The following is a 23,161-nucleotide window of genomic DNA, read 5'->3' as shown; positions in this document are numbered from 1 at the left end:
TACCATGGTGTTGGACAACTGTCAGGGGTGTGACTTAACTATGTATATCCAGCAGTGGTAACCTCTATGTAGGTAGTCTGGGTGCGCTCTGTGGTCTTGTCAGTCACTCTGCATAGGTAATGTGTTTGAGTGCATTGACACAGTTACTTACGTATGACTGTGTCCTTCTCCATATCTGTAGCTGTCATGGGAGGTACATACTGTGTAGGACATTGTGGGGTGTAGAGGGTACAGTGACCTACATGTCCATAGCTGACACACCATGTCTGCTGACACATACCATGTACAGGTATTACAGGACTAGTGTGCCACTGTGTATATCAATGGGGAGCCTATTGTACACTTGTTGCCCCTGTTCCCCCCTGACACATGCAGTGGTGGGCAGGCATGCACATATGTGGTGGTTACTGGTGTCAGTGTTTTGGAATGGGGTATGGTACTCCAGTATCCACACTGGTGTTCACTCCATGCCTTTGTCACCAGGCACCTGTTACAATACATCTGAACACATGTGCCTCACTCAGTATATATATATATATATATATATATATATATATATATATATGTATATATGTATATATATATATATGTATATATATATATATATATATATATATATATATATATATATATATATATATATACATATATATATATATATATATATATATAGATAGATAGATATAGACATATAGATATAGATATGGGGAGAGATGGGGAGAGAGAGAGAGAGAGAGACAGAGGGAGAGAGAGAGTGAGAGGGGGTGGGACACAGAGAGAGATAGTCATATACAGACATATCTGTAGACAGTCAGATATGTCTGTATATGTATATGTATCTACATATATCTATATATGTATGTGTGTATTACATATATCTGTACACACATATTCTATCTATCTATATATGTCTATGTATTTCTACATCCCTCTCTATCTATGTATGCATATATGCATATTATATATATATATATATATATATATATATATATATATATATATATATATATACATACATATCTCGATATACATACGTATACACATGATAGATATATATATATAATCCTTTTTATTTACACATATGTATACACACACTAACGTACTGATGAACATCCATTACTGTACAACCTACATTGTACATTGCACTACAACCTACATTGATATGTGCACATAGCTACCTTCACATACATATGTATGTACAGCCTTCAGTGACAGTTGCAGTATGTCCCCTGCCCTATGCACATCTTCATATACATAGATACAGACCAATAACACATATGGAGGGTTCACAGTATGTAGACTATTATATTAGTACTTTACATTACCTGTGTTTGTTACAGCTGTTTGCGATGGCTTTCTGATAGTTGGCCTGCTGCTGCTTCTCTTGCTAGCTTCAGTTTGCCTTGGCAGTGTCAGGTTGTGCTGACAACTTGTTTGTTTTGTTGTTATATATATTTTTTCTTTCTTTCCTTTCTCTGTCTCTTTCTCTCTCTCTCTCTCTCTCTCTCTCTCTTTCTCTCTCTCTCTGTCTCTACCTCCAGAGGGTGCAATGAAAGTATTGCATGTGTGGACTGGGAGTACAGGATGCTTTTGTAGGTATCTGCACATGTCCATGTGATGGCCTCTGCACCAATTGTTAGACAGCATTTACTAATTGCATGCAGCCTGTTGTGTTGTGATTGCAGTTCTCACTGTGATTTCAGGACAGTGCTATAAAAAGATTTGTTAGGTAGGCGTAGCCCTTTCAGATTATCAGGGTGGGGACCATGCTGTGGATACTGTTCTATGAGTGTAAGGGTTGGTATGTCTCTCATATTTCAGGCTGTGTTGTAGACACTGCAATGCATGTTGTACTGTAACCTGAGTATTCCTTCCTCCAGTTTCCTCTTCTCAGTGTGTATGTAAACTGACACATACGACTAGTAATACTGTATATATGGGTGTGTGTGCTTTCCTGTGGGAATTGTGGTGTAACTGGTATATAGCAGTGGCTCTTGCAATCTGTTGCTATGGCTTCAATATTTGCCCTTTACATTCACTTCTTGTATGCCTGCTAGGTGTCTTTCCTGTAATGTGTTGCTATGGCTTTCCTATTTTCCATTTACATTCACAGCTTGTAATGCTTGCTATATCTGTTTGAGCAGCAATTCCCTATGTGTTTGTTGTGGTAGGGTGGTACTGCATGCAGTGTGGTCTGGCCATGGTGTGGGCCTTGACACTTAGAAGGGTATTTGATCATGCTGCTGAGCAGGCCTCAGATACTCTCAGGTGCATCTTTTATCAGCCTCATGGAATGGTACATATCAGTGGGATACGCCCATGAAATATTCTGATATTCTGCAGTTGTGACTGTGGGTTATTTTGAGCATATGTATTACTACACTATTTGTGACGTGAAAGTGGTGCATACTTTCAGTAATTCATAGTTACCATTGCATGTGTTGTAACACCTTTCTGCCTACTGTTAGTACATTTCACAGGGAGTCAGTGGGGCACAGTTGACATTTGTTTTCAAATCAGGGACATCCCTGTAACTCAGTCACAGTTGCTATGTCTGGGCTCTTAACTATTCAACTATGGCAGTGTTTATCCTGCTCTGAGTATGTGTGTGGCTTGCCAGGTGCTACTGTGACAGCATTACCTACTAGCTACCAACTAGCATGGCTGTTTCTCTTCACACAGTAATATTTTACAAATCCACTAGATTTGACAGTAAATATACATGACATGCTTTGTGTACTAGACTTGCTATATTCCCTTTACATTAATTCCTACTATTTCATGATATATTTCTTTCAGCACAATGTTCTTGTATAGCAGTCATGGCTTAGTGGTAAGTCATGCAGACTACTGTTTCCAAGGTCCTGGGTTCAAGACTGACAGAGGAATTTTATTTTGCTGCTGAGCAAACTACAGGCCTTGTCATTCAGAGTGACTAAGGCACTTTTAAGCAGTTGTAAGTGGGTTAGCGTTGGTTTGCGCGGTGCTCACGCATGCGCACTGTCGCTTAGCTTCGCGCACACACGCTTAGCTAAGCGCACAGAAGCGCACACCCGCTTACTACTGCTTAAAAGTGCTTACTCTCACACCAGCGCTAATTTCTTTGAAAGAAAAGAAAATGGGGAGATAGGAAAGTGGTGAAAAAGGGGGCACAAAGAGGGTAGGACAGTAGGAAAACAAGCTCGGAATTTGCAGGAGGGATGTAGGAAAGGCCCATAGCTGCCCATTTCTTTATCAGCAACAGCCGTGCATATGTTTGTAATTTGGTATGAAATTTGAAACCTTCCAACCCTGAGAGAGGGGTGAGGACAACAATATTTCTTGTACAGCCAATTGTAATTGCCAGTTTACATGTCCAGCAGACATGTGTGCGAAATGGGCAGCTATGTATGGGGCGTATTTTTTTGTGGGAACAGAGTGCCCCTTATTTTTTTTTTCAGGTGAGAGTGGAATGTCAGGTACAGGAAGTAGGTATAGCTGGGGGGGTAGGTAGGGAAGGTTAACTGACAAGACAAACAAGACGCATACAGGGGTGGTGTATGACACGTGGGGGGGATACACAATTGACGGGGACGGATGTTTGGATATCTCGAGCCCATGAGCCCACAGATGGCAACAGTGGAACTGAGATCCCCACCCATTCTCAGTTGCCACTGTGCCTTCACTGCCCAGGACAGGGATGTGCTGGGGGCTGTGTAGGACTTGCAGCAGGCACGCCCATGAGTTGTGCCACCCGTGCCTCAAGCTGGCGTAGGAGCGCAAGCACAGAATGCCTGATCTCCCTACGCACCACAGTCCGGACACTACGGAGGGTGAGTGGATGGTCTCCTCCGGCCACGCTTGCAGAGGGGGGACAAGCCCCATCCCCTGCAGTGCTTCCACCCACAGGTGGCACAGGGCCACTGGAGAAGGGTCCGGCCTGGGCACTACTGCCAGGTGCACTCACCAGCTGAGGTGGGAGAGGTGGGTCCGCTGGAACCCGCCTTCTCTGTCGTCCTATGTTTTGCATTATTTTATGACAGTTTGGATTAGTAACATACAATACCATTCACAATTAGTTGTAACAGCATGCATTAGTATTCCCATTAACCAAACACCTGTAAATTCAAGCCATTGAACAGCAAGCATAACACATGCATAATTTGAACAACAATACACAATCCAACAACATGCAGGGTTGATTGATGGCAACAGGTCATCAGGTTTGGATGTATGAACAGGGCACATGCATCAACGTACATGCAAATATGTATGAACCAACAGGACAAATGTCCAGGGGAGTTAATTGTGAATACACATACCCATTTCATGTGGAATGGATTATTTGTGGTTATAGGGTAGGGTGAAGAAATATTTCATTAACAACTTCAAATACCTATACATATGCTGTACATTTCTACTAGCTGCAGATATATACACCCTACAGGTCTGACTACAGTTTCCTATGTGTAAACTTACACATGTTGGTGATGGGAATGTTACTGCTACATTAATATACATTGCATTTTTATTCATACACATTCATATCTGGCTCTGTTCAGCTACAGCATCCTACTACATTTGATTTATATGGCTCTAGACAACTGTGGATGTTTGGTATTTCATACAACCATACTATCTGCATATTGCAAAGGTACAGCAACATATCCAAATTGTGGGACACACATTCCAGCTTCAGTACTTTATTGCACACATTTCACTCTTTGGTTGTGCCTGTCACATTTATTTCATTCTGTACTGACTGCAGTATACTTTATTCAGGAGTTATTACAACTTTATTGGTGGATTCATACTTCTTTCTCACACTCTCACTTGTTTTATTTTTACAATTCAGGATGGTACTTAATTCTAGGCTTTATTGACATGTTTTACTTGGTTACAACAATCCTTTCCAACAGTCTCACTTGTGTCATGTTTCAGATTTTAAACAGGGATATATTTCACACATGTGTTGTACTCAGCTTGTGTAGCTGCAATTTACAGCCTGCTGCAGGTTATGTACTATTACATTACAGGTAGAACATCTTTATTTCAGACTTGTTTCATTTTTATTTTTGGATTACAGGCTGCATCACACTTATGTAATCACACAGTACTAGCAGAATCTCTCTTACACTGTTACTTGCACTTTTTATTAATAAGTGACTACACTGCACTCTTTTGCAAGCTGTCATATTTATATTTTTTAACAGTTACAGGGAGAGAATTACTAACCTGTCTGGTGGTGCAACCGCACAAGCCTATCGGCATAGGCTCAACGATTCATGGAACAGACACCTGCAGCAGTAATATAAATGAAGTAATATTGGAATACACATCTCCATAATATCAGCTAGGTTAATTTCTTACATAAATAATTACATGTAACTTACTCAGTAGTGGGGCGTTGAGCATTTGCCGGGCCTCCTGGATCTAACGGTTCAGTTGGTCCTGCTTCTGTCTCTTCAGGTCCGCATGGTGGTGACGGACCTGTTCACCAGTCCTTGATATTCCTGTGGCACTGGTGAGATCATGTGCCAACCGGTCCCACGCCTCAGCCTTGTATGCTCCCCACAGGACCTGGCCCAGCGTGAGTTGGGCCTCATGATCATGGGCGAGCAGCCAAACCATATATTTGGACTCCTCATTGCCCCATCTCTGTGCTCAGAAGCAACTACCCTCTCCTACACCTGCCATCCTGACTGCAAATCGATTCCACAATCAGTTATGCTGTGTATTCCCACCTATGGGGCTTATATATGCCGTTTTTCCCACACTTATCTGTGATTGGCCATTTTGGAAATGTATCAGCTTCACAAAACCTGCTTTGTCATGCTTCTCTTTCCATTCATTCCTATATATACGCTAATACTGCATTTCTAAGAGCAACTGTCATGGCTTAGTGGTTCAGTACTTTGACTATGGTGCATGGTATCCTGAGTTCGAGCCTGGCCATTGCTTTCTTTATTTTATGACTGTCTACACAAGCTAGGAGGTGTGTCTGTGTAAAGGCAGTTTTGATACAGCTTGCTCAACGTTGCCTGCCGGTTATCTTGTTGGCGCGGTGTGCAGCTCCGCGCAAATGGGTTACGCTGGTTTACACATCATTTGGCTGTCAGCACACATATTACGCTCAGCTCAGCTATGGGCACACAGTTTCAGCGTGTTACAACACTGCTCAACCCCGGGTACTCATTTTACACCTGTTAAACCACTGGTCACCTACGGGCAGATATACTCAGCTTGTTAGAGCGTAGCTCAGCTATAGGCACTTCTGACATTATATTTTTTTTTTATTATCTCACATTTCTTCAAAATACATGGCCCATTTCATTACATTTTACATAAAATATAATTTTATATATGTACATATATGTCAGGGAATTGTTTCGTGCTTATTTCACTAGAAATAAAAATTGATGTTGTGGGGGCTCGAACCGTGACTGCCTCGTCTTCAGCCGACGTCTCTACCGTTACACTATTGCTTTTTGGCTTACTTTGCATATTTAGATCTTATATGCTTTTCTACTGACTGCTAACTGTGGCTAAGCGATGGGCACGCCTACGCAAACGAGCGCAATTACGGGCAAACATCTTTAGAACTTGTAAAAAAAAATATAACATGTTCATTCTTACTTTTTATGTTTATAGTCTGTGGGGCCATGTGTTGTGTTGTGTTTGTTGACATTTACGTGGACACTCTCATGGGGGTTTACTTTCGGGACTGTTCCTCTTCTGGGGGTGTGTCCGTTTGCAGGACTCGCCCTGCGGACACGCCCCCTACTTTCTTACACGGACCGTGTTAGCCTTGGTCAGCATGCCCTCATGAATATGCATGGCATGCTGACGTCACACCGTTTAACTGCAGCCTCCGTGTAAGACTTGTAACTCTTACACGGAGGCTTCGTGAATCCTGCCCAATGACTTGTTTAAGCTAAATTTAGTAAATAATGCATTTATATGGAAGCTAAAGGAATTTTTGTCTTTCTGTCCTACCCAAAATTTTAAACCAAATTATATTATGATAATTTTAAAATCCTTTAAAAAATGTATCCTTAGATTTAAATTATATGAGAGTTGGTTATTCATTATCTTCCCCATAGCATATACACAGGGGGTCATTTTCTCTACAAATTTTTATAAAATGTCAATATTTAAACAAAAACATCTGATTTCTTGGCAACAAATGTTGAAAAACAATGAATTGCAATCCATTAATACTTTAATAGAAGAAAATGACCTTGATTCAACACTATGGCTTGACCTACAAGAAGCTAGAAATTATATCAAAAATAAACTTGAGTTAATACCCTCTTCAGCTAAAAATTTAATTCCCAAATTCATTCAGTATCTGATTGTGTTTACTCAGCAGAATAACACAATCAAAATTAGCCAGTCACATATATATAAAGTTATTAAATCAAACTTGGATATATTCCCAGATAATTATTGGAAATTTTTCTCTGATATTAATAATTTGTGCCTTCTCTGTGTATATTATTCCCACAATTCCCATTTTTTTATATGTAGTTTACTCCATCCTTTTTCCAAAGATCTCAGTTCCAGTTGTTTTATCTCTCTTACTATATTCGCTACTTCTAGTAAAGTTGGTCTAGACTTTGATTACCATTTTCTAGTAATTGATTTTTGGGCAGCCACCATAATTAGTCTCAACAAGAATTTGCTATGTCTAGGCAATTCTGATTCTGTATCATAGCTCAAAAAATCATCTCCTAAGTCAATCCAATCTGCTTACCCAGCATCTCTGACAAGCGGTCCACAGGGAATACCTAAAGTCTGCCAGCTCATTAAACTCCCAAGAAATATGTTCCAAGGCATCTCTTCGTGTCTGTCACACCTCCGACATTTGCTATCCACCTGAGGAAAAATTCTTTGAAGTCTACTTGGGGTATGAAAATACCTATGTAAACACTTTCAGGCAAAGATCTTACATCTTCTAGACTTTTTGCATATTTGGGAGATATACATATATCCCCCTATTTTCTCTTTGTGATTGCTTATCCAGTCTCTATTCCCAATCCTTTCTAAGCTCCTCTTATTTATTCTTTTAATTATCGTACAATATTTTCTATGCTCCACTAATCAGTGGCAGCTCATGATATTGGACTGCAGGACTGCAGCCCCCCCAACTGTGAACCACAATTGTAAACTCCTGAACTGCATGCAAACATGCTTAGAAGGTTGAATCTGGACTTCTTTCTTGCCAGTCCGGATTTAGGAAGAAGGCAGCAGTGTGCAGATTCCAAAGACATCTATGCAGTGCTAACAGCATACACTAGAAGGGGATCGGACTGCATGGTCTGCAATCAGTCTCAGAATGAGACCAGGAACAGGAAGGAACAAAGCCAGGAATTCAGAACTGTGCATTCCGGCATGTGCTGCTAGAAGCACGGAGGATACTCTGGTTGCCCAGTCTGCTAGTAGTAGGATTATTTAGAAGAAACGGGGAGGATTTGTGTGATAAGAAATTTTACTTAGGTAATTATAATGTTGTACTGTATTTTATCCTAAGGCCAGCATTGATTGAAGAAAACGCACCTGATCCAAATGCTGACAAAAGTCTTGCAAGCTTGGTTATTGCTTCTTTGCATTTACCCAGGCAAAGCCTATCTCTGTTGAATGAGCCACTGCATTTGTTAGGTAGAGGACTTGGATGGTGTAGTTAAGTTATTGTATGTATTGCATCTCCTGAGACCTGTTTGACAAGTTGTTTTCAATTTCTGATCTGCTGTTTTGGCATTTCACATAACTTAAGTATGATTCGCCTGAAAACAGAAGCCTGCTAGATGCTATTTGAGCGATATGATAAACATTTTTAAACTTGTGGAGTGTGACTCCTTCACTTGACAGATCTTTTGTTTGGAGGTAAGGACTCTCCCCTTCTCAGTGCCCCCATCCCTTCTCTCTCCCTCCCCGTGTGTGATGAGCATTTTATTATCAGTTCATATAAACAAATTTCAGATGGATTACACTAATTTATATACATATATATATATATATATATATATATATATATATATATATACCTACTTTTTAACATTAAAAATCTGGGCAAAGCCTAAAATAATGGGGGGGGGGTTGCAAAAAAAAAAGGATCGATTTTAAGTATTGCTTTTATAAATGTAGACAGTTGCTAGAGTAACAGGATTTATGTTAGCACACATTTTCTGAAGGAGGTAAAGCCTGAAACTCAAATGCCTGTCATTGTTTAATGACTTCAGTTCTCAGCCATTTCCCAGAAAACCACACATTTTATGAGGAACAGACCAAAAATAAGATGCAAAAATCAGGACATTATACGAAAATCTGGACATTTGAGAGGTGACTTGCAAAGAGTTAACGGGGCATTAGTCTTGTAATCTGGTAAATTTAGGTTGATTCATACATCTTTAACTTGCATGCTATAAGAAAATGAGGTAACCTTTTTAACTACTGAACCAGACCAAAGCAAGAAAGAGTTAAACAGTTTGGCTTAATGTAAAGGTTGCACTACTTTCCCAATCTTTGCATGTGTAAGTAGCACCATAAAGTAAACTTTTATTCTGATGATAATTCGAGCAGGAGGCTGTTGAGAATATTAATGCTACTGTTGTGAAAGTTGTCTTCCAAAAGAAAACAACTCTATAATGTTGAAGATATGCTGCAATCACAGACTAGCAGTGACAATTAAATAAAACTAATAATTTTTACAAGAAGTAAGTAGTCACTGCTGTGTTGAAATAAGCTAAGATTTTGACACATATAATTAATTACTCATTTAGTAACTACACAAAGACAGGCATATCCAAGCAAAAATGTAAGGTCTACTCTGCAGTCATGATGTAATAAAAGTTTATCTTGGGCGTATTAGGAGACATTATTTTCATCTCTGGAAGTGGCTGTGTAAAAGGATGTCTAAATTCTTTACTGTGCATTACTTTTCCAAGATCTGTAATGATGCTATAGATAAATACTTTAGAGCTGAAGGTGTAAGGGCTCAGTAAACAGGATGAAAGCTGTAGCAGTATAATTTTAACTGCAAATACGTTATGTGGTACACATTAGATGGACCTTACTTAATATAATATCGTACATCTAATATTAAAGATTGCATTTCTGCTTGATGTTATTGTTCTCTCTATTCCTCTTCTTCTTTTCCTGGTTAGGGGTCGCCACAGTGGAACTCCAGTCTGCTAGTGATTGGCAGTAGATTTGTATGGTGCTGAGGTGCCAGCCCGAAGCCCAACCTTCAACAAAGGCACGCCCATTCATGCATGTCTTTTAAATGCCACTCATCCGCGGGGAGGACATGCAGACTCCACACAGAAAGCGCTCCAGCTGAGAATCGAATGGGAGAACCTCTTGCTGTGAGGCGACAACACAACTGCTGCACCACCACAGCCATTGTTCTCTCTATTCTAAAAACACAAAATAGATCACATGGGAGGCAAATGCAATGCATGCAATATTTTTAAATGCCATAGATTTGTGTCACTAGCTAATTAATGGCTTTTAAGCAGATGCTTTCTGATTTGTACTGCTGAACAGATGTCTTTGCTGCCATATGTATGTGTCAAATGTCATATGAAAGAAAAATATTATTTAAAATACAAATAAACAGTTTTACATGTTGCATCCATTGCATCCAAAAAGCTTTGCAATTCAGTACTAAAAACTTAACAGTAAATACAGTGGATTACATGCAGTAAACTTCCTGTCACATGCAGAATGAGCGATAATTATCACCTTTCAGAACACAATGCAAGAGTTTATAACTGAGACTTGAAACTGATGATTTAAGTTAATCGTTTTAGTTCAAGTTTCGTATAACAATGGACATTTATCATTAGTTATTTAAAAAACAGAAATGTTTTGGTGCACTGCATAGTATTTTTATGACCACAATTTTGCAGTTATGTACATGCTTTCATTTAAACTGAAATTGGTGCCTATGCCACATAAATATATGAATATGAGAAGATCTAAAGCCAAAGTAGTTGCTCATTTTACATCCTCTCTAAAGATATGATATTGGTAGGAGCTTACTAAGCTAATTTGAGAATTGTATGTGATGGCTAAATTATTTTTATATATTATCTGGTGCTAATGCTGATACTTTTAGTGACAAAAAATTACTAAGTCATTAAGAACTGATGCCTTACATTACACGTGCAGTTGTTAAGCAACTTGCCAGTTACAAAATTACTGACTCCTCTGGATAAGAGGACATTACATCAAGTGTGAAGAAAGTTTAACGCACAAAGGACTCCTGGGTAATGTCAGCAAGTAAAGCAAATATTAACATGCAAATCATTCTCAACTATGCCATTCTAGGATATGGAGCAAACTGTAGCACAATGTATAATTTGATTATGGGATGATGTTTTTCTGTATTTTTAGCTGAGGGAAGGGGTCTCATTTTATCAATGAAACAAAGCTGATGGCCTATTTCACCTTGAAATGGCAAACAGACACATTTTTTCCTTTGTGTCATTTTGTTTCCAGATAGCCAGCATCAATAAAGTATATTAACCAATTTGTAAATCCATTAATGGAGAATTTTTTATTAATGAAAGCATTTTGTGCATTTGTTGTCATTCATGTGTAAATACGACTTGAATTAACATTATTATATTCAAGATCACTGTAATGTGCTGAGTTCAGAGGTCAGGAAAATAATGACAGAAATAATGTTTCCAAGATAGACTTCTGAAGTATGTTATGAGAAATGCTAAGTAACTCATCTTTAGGTACGCGCAGTTAAGTGATTGCTTGTGTAAGATGCCCCAGTTGATTTATACTGGTGGCTAGAGAGTAGTGGTGGTTAGAGAATACCTCAGACTTGAACCCTGTAGCTTGGGTGCAGGTAGTAAGAGCCTGAATTCCCTACCCACAACCATTTGGGAAGTTTTGCAGATTTTTACCTCATATTTTTGTTCTGTTCCATTCTGCATAAAATCTGTGTTTTCTGAAATTTTAATTCCTTAAATAGTTGATGGTGCAGTGGTAGCATTGTTACCTCACAGCTAGAAATCCACTGGTTTAATTCTTGGCTGGGGTGCCTTCTTTCTGGAGTCTGCATGTCCTTCATGGGTTTGCTGTGGTGTCCTCTCCTGTTACAAATACATGTTCTTGCAGTATTTCTTTCTGGGCCTCTGCTGAAAATTTGTTTTTGTTCCAAGTCAGACTTTCCAGGTTAACAAATGTTAAATAAATAAAACTGGCAGGCATTTGAATTTTAGACTTCATATTTTTTAGAAAGTACATAGCAATACAAAACATTTTATTTTAGCAGTTTTCTAAGTTTATAAGATAAATATTTGAAATTTGTCCATATTTTTGGGACTGTATTCCCCTGCTATTGGATTTGTCTAGGTTTTTTGTGCTAAGGTTGAGAGCTATGGTGAGAACTGAATTCACTGAATATATTTGAGGGCTGTATTCCCCCATTACTGGCTTTGCCCAGGTGTTTTGTGCTAAGAGGTTGACAGCTATGGTGAGAACTGAATTCACTAAATTGTAGCCCTTTAAGTTTCAGTCTTCCTCCCTTTCACAAAATGGCTGATTTGGCATGGTGGTATGTTGCTCTAACTGTTTTGTACAGGGTCCTGGGTTCAAGACTTGTCAGTGAAATGTATGGTTGTAACACAGCATTTTATTCTAGCAGCTTTCCAAGATTACACAAGCAGTGTTTAAAATGTGTCCCTGGTTTTTGGGCTTTTGCCCCCCCAATACATTTTGGCTTTTGCCAGATTTCTTATGTTGCAAAGTTGAGAGATACAGCAGAGTGTCGAGTAGATTTTACAAGCAGCTGAGAGCTGCATGGGAAGAGAAGCTTAGTCCTGCTTATGCTGAGTCGGCTTGCATTGTTAATAGCACAACAGGTAGTTCACTTGCTTTTGATGCAGAAGGCTGTGGGTTCTACTCCCACAGTATTTAAATGCAGATTCTTTTATTTTGTCAGCTGCTCAAGTTAACAGTACTAATATTAAAAAGTGTCCCTTCTTTGACAGGCTCCCAGCTGTATTGTGTGGCTATTATATATTTTCGCATCAGATTTTTGGCCCATTTTTCATAAAATTGTAGTTTTCTGGCAAATTAGTGGCAAATCATTAAAGATTGAAGTTAGAAAATAATGACAGACATTTGAGTTTCAGATTTCATACCCTTCAAAAATATTCATACTAATGCAAGACCTACTACTATTCCATTATCTTTCTAAGTTTATAAGAGCAATGTTTAAAAAGTTGTCCTTATTTTTGGGCCTTTGTTCCACTTCTATGTATGGCTTTGTCCAGATTTGTTGCTCTGAGGTTGAGAGGTATGACAAATGTGTCAGGGCCATCACAGTCAGCCAGAGACATTTCAAATTGTGACATACTTGTTGCACCCCACTGTAGCGACTCTGGATGTGTCCAAGCAAGGCAAGGAGTAGTTATGCAGTGTAAGTGTGCAGAGTAACCCCCCATCCAAGGCAAACACATGTACTATGGTGGCTTTTCATCTGGCCTTGATTTTGCAGAATGTTCTGTTTTTCTGTCATATTGTTAAACTGTTGCTTTATGCTTATTATTTAGAAAGTGCCTGTTGCTCTGTGTTTAAGTTGCAGTGCTTTAATGATCATTGGGTAAGCTTGTCTGAGATTGTAAGATGCAAGTAAGCTTTAATAAGCATACTGTTAAAGAATTACCAAACACTGAAACCCTTTCTGTTGTCGCCATGCAGAGAATACTTTCATAATTAGATAACTTATAAGCCTTGGGTATTGAAATGCATATGACAGTATTTGTAATAAAGGACAGGATTACATTATTTTAAGAAGCTCATTACATTTGTTGGAGACTTGCAGTCATCTTTGCAGACTTTACCTGTAAACTAAACAGAATGCCAATCTATCGTGTGGTCCATAACCAGTGCAGTAATCCTTTAAGCAATTTATCTTGAGCTGTTTCTTGTTTGCTGTTCATTTTTTACTTTGATCATATTTTCCCCATGAAACAAGTAGATAGTTGTTATCAGGCAGCAGGTCTTTTTTGGATAAGAAACATTTTTACAAGTGGGGGTATCACAGACATTGCTACTTTCAGTATGTTACTTGGCATTTTTATAAAGCTGAATATAAATTATAATTAGAACTGCAGTGCAAGGAGAAGTGGTTTGAACTGAGTGCTGCTTATTTTTCTTATACTTGACTTTGACTGGCATTCCAGTAATGTATTTAAAAAGTATTTTTTTTTCATGCCTCACAACCTTTTTGTTTCCATCTAAATACTAAGTAAGCTGTCATGAAGCCAATGCACTGAAATATATTTTTTCTTCTACACTTCATTTTGTCTTGATTGGGCTCTCATAATGACGGTTTGGCACTCAGGGCAGCATATTTAATTAAAGTACTAGTTTTTTTGTGGTTTTGAGCATAGCTCCTCCTCTTTCTAATTGTCTGCACCCCTTCCCATTGGCCCCACCCATTCAGCTGTCTCCTGCAGCCCCCCTTTGACTAGAAGTCACCAGCCGCCACTGCTACTAATTATTCCTTTTTAATGGCAGCTTCTGTTCTAGATTCTATTAAAAACTCACTAGTGCCGGGCTTTCATTTAGGACCCACTATTTCTTTCTCTTTGCCTATACTCTGATATCAGTCCTTGATAGGGAATCAACGTCTAACCTGCAGTCCAAATAAATTTTTGGCCTCTTCCCATTCTATTACCTTTCCCATGTTAGTTATTTGCTTCCAATACCTTGGTTCCTTTGCCAGTTTTCTCCAATAAATTCCATCCCCCTCTTGCCTATTATCTGTATCCCTAAACACAGTTCTCCCTATCATCATAATCTCTTTTCTCCATTTTTGTGCTGGTTTAGTGTAGACTACTCCCTGCTATTTTATGAATATAATACTCTATGATTTTTGTTGTTCTCCCTATGAGTCTGCATCCAAAATCCCAATCTCTCCTTAGTTCCTGAGCTTCCCCTTTCTATCATCATTCCACCTTGAATTATAGTTTTCTGCTTGTGTTATGTATAAGAGCCTTAATTGTGTTGCTCAAAAATACCCCTTCACATTGGATAATCCTAGTACGCCTTGTTCATTTAGAAGGATCAGCTTATCCCACTTGACCCTTGTTGTCTTTTCTTCTCAGATAAAATCCTTCAACTCTTTTTTAACTGCTATCCAGAGCTTCTCCTCTCATTGATAAAAATATGCCTGACCTGTGCATAAGACTAAAAGGACTAAAAACATTATAATTGCTTGTATCTTAGTATCCATATCCATATAACAAAGCTTCCAGTTTCTCAATGTTTGTATTATCTTCTGTTTGCTCTCTCCCACATATGCTTAGCTGCTACAAGAAAGTCATTTCTAATCCATACTGCTAAATACCTCATTTTACCCTGTCCCCATAAATATGGATATTATTGGACCAATTTACATGTGAGTACAAAATTTACCACTATTGCCTTGATTTTAGCTTCATTCATTTTGTATCCCGAGAAGATGTGAAACTGTCTTAAAATGTTCCACAACACTGTAATGTCCCTTTCTGTTTTTGTCGTGTATAAAGTAATATCATCTGTAAATAGAGCCAGAACTTTTCTAGCAAGACCCATAACAATTCAACTTCCATTTTGTTTTGCACAGCCCAATAGCTTTTATGACAAAGAGGCAAGGTAATCTCAAATGTGGATGTGCCTGCCTTAAAGGGCTTGTAAAATATGCATATTTCATTCTAACATATAGAAGTGATAGAAAATATTTTTCCCGTAGAAAAAAGTATTATGTTTGGTTCTGATTTCATAAGAACATAACAATAATATGATCCTGATTCATAGCTTAGTTTTATCAGCTTGAAATATATGTATATTATAAATGGAATGCCAAAGTCATAGCATCCAAATGGTAAATAAGTAGGCTTAGGAGACCTAGCAACAAAGAACCCTAAGAACCATTTCTCTGTAACCATACAAACTATTATAGCAGATTTCTCAGAATAGCATATCCTGACCGACAGATACAAAATGCACTTAGCTGGGCTTTTCACTTGTAAAGACATACTCAGCTTTATCTTCTTGTACATCATTTACTGTACACAAGTTTAAACTGGGGAAGTGTAAGCCCAGTTACAACAAAAATTCTGCATTCAAGAGAACAAAACATAAATTTTACTTGTGATATAATGACAGCTGAGTAAGTACTATAGGCCATTGCTGCACTCAGCATACCGAGCAGAAGTTAAGAGTAGATCCTTCACCCCATATTTTTTTCAGACTTGATTATTGAATTTCCTGCCTGCACTTATTTTTAAATCGTTTTTTTTCTTAAAACTTGCATTTTGTCTGTCTCTGGCCTAGCACTCAAGTGTGGAGTCATTTACTGCACTGTTCTAACTTGATGACCTGCTAACCTCTGCTTTCCTTAAAAAAAACAAAAAAATATTGCTTTTTTCCCACTTTTCTGAGATTTAAAAAAGTTCAGTTACAGATTTGCTGTTCTGAACTGTTTGTAAGTTTCTTGGAGGCCATTGTTTGCTTGGGCTAAAGGGAAGTCTCTGTGTTCATCAGTGGCAGTGATAAACATTGAGCAGCCTGCCTGCCCCTGTGGGAGTGGTTACTGCCTTGAAACTGTAGTTTTATTGGCCATTTTGGGTCAATTCCTAACTCCTTGATCTCCCTCTCTTAAAATCTGATTGCCTCATGGTTTTGGCGTCTTTTCAGACTTGTTGGCTGTTGGTGAAGCACCCACAAAGAGGAGAAAACACTGAGAGAAGAAAGGAGCCACTTTTGAGATTTTAAGTATTTTGCTTCAAATTATTTGTTAAATTTTTCTGCATTGCCGCCTACTTTTGAGCATTGTCTGGCTTGTTAAACTTGATTTCTTTGTTGGTAACTGTATTTAGAACACAACCTAGAGCTGATTATTGAATTTCCTGCCTGCACTTATTTTTAAATATTTTTTTTCTTAAAACTTGCATTTTATCTGTCTCTGGCCTAGCACTCAAGTGTGGGGTCATTTACTGCACTGTTCTAACTTGTTGATATCTGTTAACCTCTGCTTTCCTTAAAAAAAAAAAAAAAAAAAAATCTTGCTTTTTCCCACTTTTCTGAGATTTAAAAAAGTTCAGTTACAGATTTGCTGTTCTGAACTGTTTGTAAGTTTCTTGGAGGCCATTGTTTCTTGGGCTAAAGGGAAGTCTCTGTGTTCATCAGTGGCAGTGATAAACATTGAGCAGCCTGCCTGCCCCTGTGGGAGTGGTTACTGCCTTGAAACTGTAGTTTATTTGCCATTTTGGGTCAATTCCTAACTCCTTGATCTCCCTCTCTTAAAACCAGATTGCCTCGTGGTTTTGGCATCTTTTCAGACTTGTTGGCTGTTGGTGAAGCACCCACCAAGAGGAGAAAATGCTGAGAGAAGAAAGGAGCCACTTTTGAGATTTTAAGTATTTTGCTTCAAATTATTTGTTAAGTTTTTCTGCATTGCCGCCTACTTTTGAGCATTTTCTGGCTTGTTAAACTTGATTTCTGTGTTGGTAACTGTATTTAGAATACAACCTAGAGCTGATTATTGAATTTCCTGCCTGCACTTATTTTTAAATCATTTTTTTTCTTAAAACTTGCATTTTATCTGTCTCTGGCCTAGCACTCAAGTGTGGGGTCATTTACTGCACTGTTCTAACTTGTTGATACCTGTTAACCTCTACTTTCCTTAAAAAAAAACCAAAAAAACAAAAAAATCTTGCTTTTTTCCCACTTTTCTGAGATTTAAAAAAGTTCAGTTACAGATTTGCTGTTCTGAACTGTTTGTAAGTTTCTTGGAGGCCATTGTTTGCTTGGGCTAAAGGGAAGTCTCTGTGTTCATCAGTGGCAGTGATAAACATTGAGCAGCCTGCATGCCCCTGTGGGAGTGGTTACTGCCTTGAAACTGTAGTTTTATTGGCCATTTTGGGTCATTTCCTAACTCCTTGATCTCCCTCTCTTAAAACCCTCTTTTGCACGGTTTTGCGTGTTTTTGCGCATAGCGCAACATCGGGCAGCGCCGCCTAATTAGGTTTAAACTATTCCTGGCTCCATGAAGTCTGCTCTTCACTTGTTCCCTTAGAACTGCTCTGTCTCTCAAAGTAAACACCATATTCTCATTCTTAGGCCCCTCACTGGTCCAAATAAGTAATTTTACAAGTTAGCACTAATAAACCATAAGCACTACTTACTCTTATACTCTCTACGATTACCTTGTCCCCTATCGGTCCATTTTAATTCAGTTTCATATATTACTCTAGCATGTCCAAAGGTCAGTCAATGGTTTCCTCTCCAGTCCAGCTGGAGAATCTGGGAATTTTGAGGCAATGTTACAACTGTCTCATGTACACGGACAACCCTCTCCTCCTCCAAACAGTTTCCAATATATGTGAGAGATGCAACCATATTGCCAAACTGGAGGCTGAGCTCGCTCATCTCAAAACTGGAGAAACCAGTCAGGAGGAGAAGGTAACCTCACACAACACAATTCCAGTATCACATAGTCCCACCACAACAGCAAACCAAACACATAAAAACACAAAAACATACTTGGAGGCTCTAAATACAAATCTACCTAAGCAACAGAGACCTCCAAAGCAGACATCCAAGCAAACGCTACCCCAAAACAAAACACGTACAACACATAGCACACAAAGTCAGTGTGCCAAGCAGTCACAGCCCTTAAGGCTGAATAACACACCTGATACTCTTGTAACAGGTGACTCTATTGTCAGACACACTGACGTCCCGCTCACCAGGCTGAATAAAGAGACGGTCACAGTGAGCTGCCTGTCGGGCGCTAGGATCCGCCACATAATGCAAGCATCCAGGTCACTCCAAAGCAAATACAAATATGACTCAGTCATTGTACATGCTGGCATGAATGACCTGAGACGTACCTCCCTCGACTACATGAAAAGAGACAGAGGAGCTCTCTGATCATGTAGCCCAGGCCGGTATGACCCTGACCTTGAGCAGCATCTTACCCTCACCTAGAATGATGCCACAGTATAAAGACAAAATGATCGATTTTAACAACTGGCTAAAATTTTGGTGTCATTCAAAGGGGATCCAGTGTCTGTCAGCCTGGGATGACATGCTCGACAAGCCACGCTGCTTCACTAGGGATGGCTTGCACCTGTCACCCCTGGGCTTTTGGATATTGGCAAAGGCTCTTGCCACCCCCATAGTGCCTTTTTTAGGCAAGGCTCAAAAGTCAAACCCACCTCCATAGACAGCACAAGGAACAAGAAACTAAGGGTAATGCTGCTAAATGCCAGAAGTCTTAACCTCAAGATGCATGCACTCGAAGCTCTCCTCAGTATGGAGAACATCGATATCTGTGCAGTGACAGAAACCTGGTTCAAGGCTCCAGAGAGCACCCCAGCACTACCAGGTTATACCTCATATCATGCTTTTCGACCCCAAAACCCGGACCGAACCACAAAAGGAGGGGGAGTTTCCATATTTATCAAGGATATCCACACCTCCAGGTTAGTGGCATTGAACGAAGTATCGGAGACCATTCATGTGCAACTGACAGTGGGCAAGACTGCTTTTCAGTTTATAGCATCCTACAGACCACCCTCTCAAAGTCAGGAATCCCACTCGGCTTTCCTGAAAACATTGGAGAACATGAAGATCTCTCCGAACACCATTATATTGGATGACTTCAACTACCCAAACATAGACTGGGAGCATTACTCAAGCCCCAGCACCTTAGCCCAAAGGTTCCTGGAATTTATAAACTCAAATGCTATGGAACAACTAGTCACCACTCCCACAAGAGGGGAAAACATACTAGACCTGATAATTACCAACATGGGGACTCTATGCTCCATACCAGAAGTATATCCCTCATTGGTAAGATCAGACCATAAATTAATTCCACTGGATATCCACATCCCGACCCCACCCCCAGCCCAGAAAACCACAGTGAAAAACTTCTCAAAAGCGAACTTCACACTTCTCAAATCCGAAGTGGAATCCTTCAAGGCCCCAGAGCCAGTGGAAACTATAGCCCAAACTGCAGAATCCTATATAAACGCATTCTACGGACATCTCCACGAATGCATGGATCATGCTATCCTAAACAAAATCAAGACGCAATCATCCAAAGGCAGGCATCCAGTCTGGTGGACCCCAGCCATAAATAAACTGTACAACAGAAGGAGGAAGCTACTGCATGATAGAGCAAAATCCCTAAAAGGGAAGGCATCTTTGATCAGTACTAGCAAAAAATTACGATCCCTCCTAAAATCCTCCAAGGCCAGCTTCGAGAGAAAAATTGCACAGGACACTAAATACAATCATAAGGCTTTTTTCAGTTATGTTAGGAACCTGGGATGCAACTCCCAAACTTGTTCTGCGTTGATTCTAAATGACAAAAAATACACTGAACCCACAGACATCGCAAATATCCTGGCAGACAGGTTCATTGCAAACTTCTCCCCCTCCTCCCCCCCAAAAGAGCAAGCATCTATCGCGGCAGAGTGCAGCCTCCCACACATCTCTGATGCTCAGGTGAAGGCCACCCTCTCCAAAGCAAAAAACACTGATTCCATGGGACCAGATGGTGTCCCGGGTTGTGTCCTACATGAACTTCAAGAAGAACTAATCCCTCAAGTAAAACTGCTGTACAATCTTAGCCTCACTACAGGATATGTGCCCAAAGAATGGCGTACAGCAACAGTGGTCCCACTCCACAAAGGTGGCGCCTCTGCGGACCCTGGAAACTATCGCCCCATAAGCCTGACTAGCCTAGTATGCAAGGCTATGGAGAGGATCATCATGGAACTCATAAACAAAGACATTGGGGACCTACAGACACTAGATCCTACCCAATTTGGCTTCGTCAAGGGCAGATCCTGCCTTTTCAACCTGGTCGACTTCTTCGAAACAGTCACCAAGGCCATAGATGAAGGGAAGGTAGTCCACACAGCCTATCTCGACCTCGCAAAGGCATTTGACACAATACCCCACTCAGGCATCATAGATATGCTATCCAGCCTAAATATAAACCCCTATGTCACAAGATGGGTCGCAAACTGGCTCAAAGACAGAACCCACAGAGTCAGAGTTGCTGGGGCCATATCAGACTCGAAACCGGTCACAAGTGGCATCCCACAAGGTTCTGTCCTGGGACCTCTCTTGTTCGGTATTTAATTTTCTGAGGTACAGGACAATGTGGGAGGACTATGGCTCACCAAGTTCGCAGATGACTGCAAACTGGGCGCCATAATTGACTCTCCAGCTGACACAAACATCCTTCAAAAAGGCCTCACAAAGATGGATAACTGGTGCCAAAGCCATGGTCAAAATCTAAATGCCAAAAAGTGTATAGTCATACCCTTTGGCAAAAACAATGTGCCCACAAATTACCACATAGGTGGTAACCCATTAAGTACAGAAAAAGTAATTAGGGATATGGGGACCCAAGTTGATAGCAATCTCTCCTTTGACAACCACATTGCCAAAGTGGTTAGAAAGACCTTCTACATAACCCACCTCATCATGAAAGGATTCCCATCTAGATCAAGAGAGGTAATCATGCCCCTTTATTCATCCCTCATCAGGCCCATCATAGAATACAATGCCCCCTTTGGGATGTACCTTACCCGACACCTGCAGCAATTAGAAAGACCCCAAAAGCACCTCACCAGGAGGATCAAGGGACTCAAACAGATGCCATATGCTGCTCGGTTAAAAAAACTCCAGCTCTACTCAGTTGCATACCGCCTACTTCGAGGCGATCTATGCCTGACATATAAAGCTATGTCCAACCCAGAATTAATGGACATGCTCCACCTCAGTAAATCTAAATCCCTTAGAGCCATGCGCTCGAGGGACTTAAACCTCAGCACAGAAATAAATAAAACATGCTGGAGGGACAGATTCATAACCCAGAGGCTCCCTTCGCTCTGGAATAGAATTCCAATTCATGTTAGGCAGAGCACCTCACTGACTCTCTTCAAGAAGAATCTTGATGAGTGGATGGGGGATCGTAGGTTTGTCCCAGGGATTACTTCCGTGTCACTATTAGACAGAGGCACAGTAAACTAAACTTTAAAAAGGGCACAGTATACTCAAATCAAGGGGTGGCATAAGCCAAACACAATCGGACTAGGCTTATAAATGCCCCAGGGCAGATAGCCTAGTATGAACCTATGAACCTATGATGGGTAGGTATTTAGAGCATCAGTGACACCTCCAGGACTCTTCATGAATGATAGACATGGCATTTACAAAAGAACCTAGTGGAGACCAAGGTAAGTTTGGTTGTTTCTCCTCCTCTGTAACTAGACCTGTAGTAGGATGACTGAATGGGAATAAACTACCCCTCCACACACACACACACACACACACACACACACACACACACACACACACACGCATACACACACAGAGGTACACACACATACACACATACACACACACACATACACACACATCAGGGCAGTGAGCCAGAGATATATGTAAGCATTTAGTTTTGTCTGAGTAGTACCATTGTCTTGTGTAATATACACTTACATTAGTGTATATTTAACAGTACATGCTTTATTTTGCAGCTGCAGAGGAGTGTAGTTTTAGCATGTCTGAGTGTCATAGCAGACAGCAGCAATACTTAACTGGTTGTGTATGTGTTCAGTGACAGTCCATCGTCCATCGTACATCTTCACTTATGCTTATTTTATATGTTTCTTTTGTCTGTGTACATGTGCGTGCAAATGTCTGCGTATGTGAGAATGTGTGTGAGATATTTTTTTTTCATTGTGTCCTCCTTCTGCAGGACCAGTTATAGAGGAGAAAATGGAACCAAGGGATTTCTTTACGTAGTGTGGATGCTTCTGAGCAGGAGTTTCCTCTTTTCAGTTTATTGTGTCCATTTGTTAAAAGAAGTCTTTGAACCAAGGAACAGAATATTAACTAATCCCAATTTCAATGAGTTTATCAAGAAGTAGTAGGTGGGCGAGTGGTATATGATGCCAAATTCTTTATAAGATCAACGAAAACTGCTGGCAAGGTCCACAGAACTGCCATGGCACCCCCCCCCACCACCACACACACACACACATACACACACTGAACTCATATTGTTTTTTAGACAGCAGATAAAAACAATTAGAGTGTAGATTTTTTTGAGGATTTTCCCTATGGTAAAAGTAAAGGGATA

The sequence above is a fragment of the Protopterus annectens genome, chromosome 1.part0, assembly GCF_019279795.1.
Source record: "Protopterus annectens isolate FY-2018-M chromosome 1.part0, PAN1.0, whole genome shotgun sequence".
NCBI classification, from domain to species: Eukaryota; Metazoa; Chordata; order Ceratodontiformes; family Protopteridae; genus Protopterus; species Protopterus annectens.
This window is presented reverse-complemented; position numbering follows the sequence as displayed.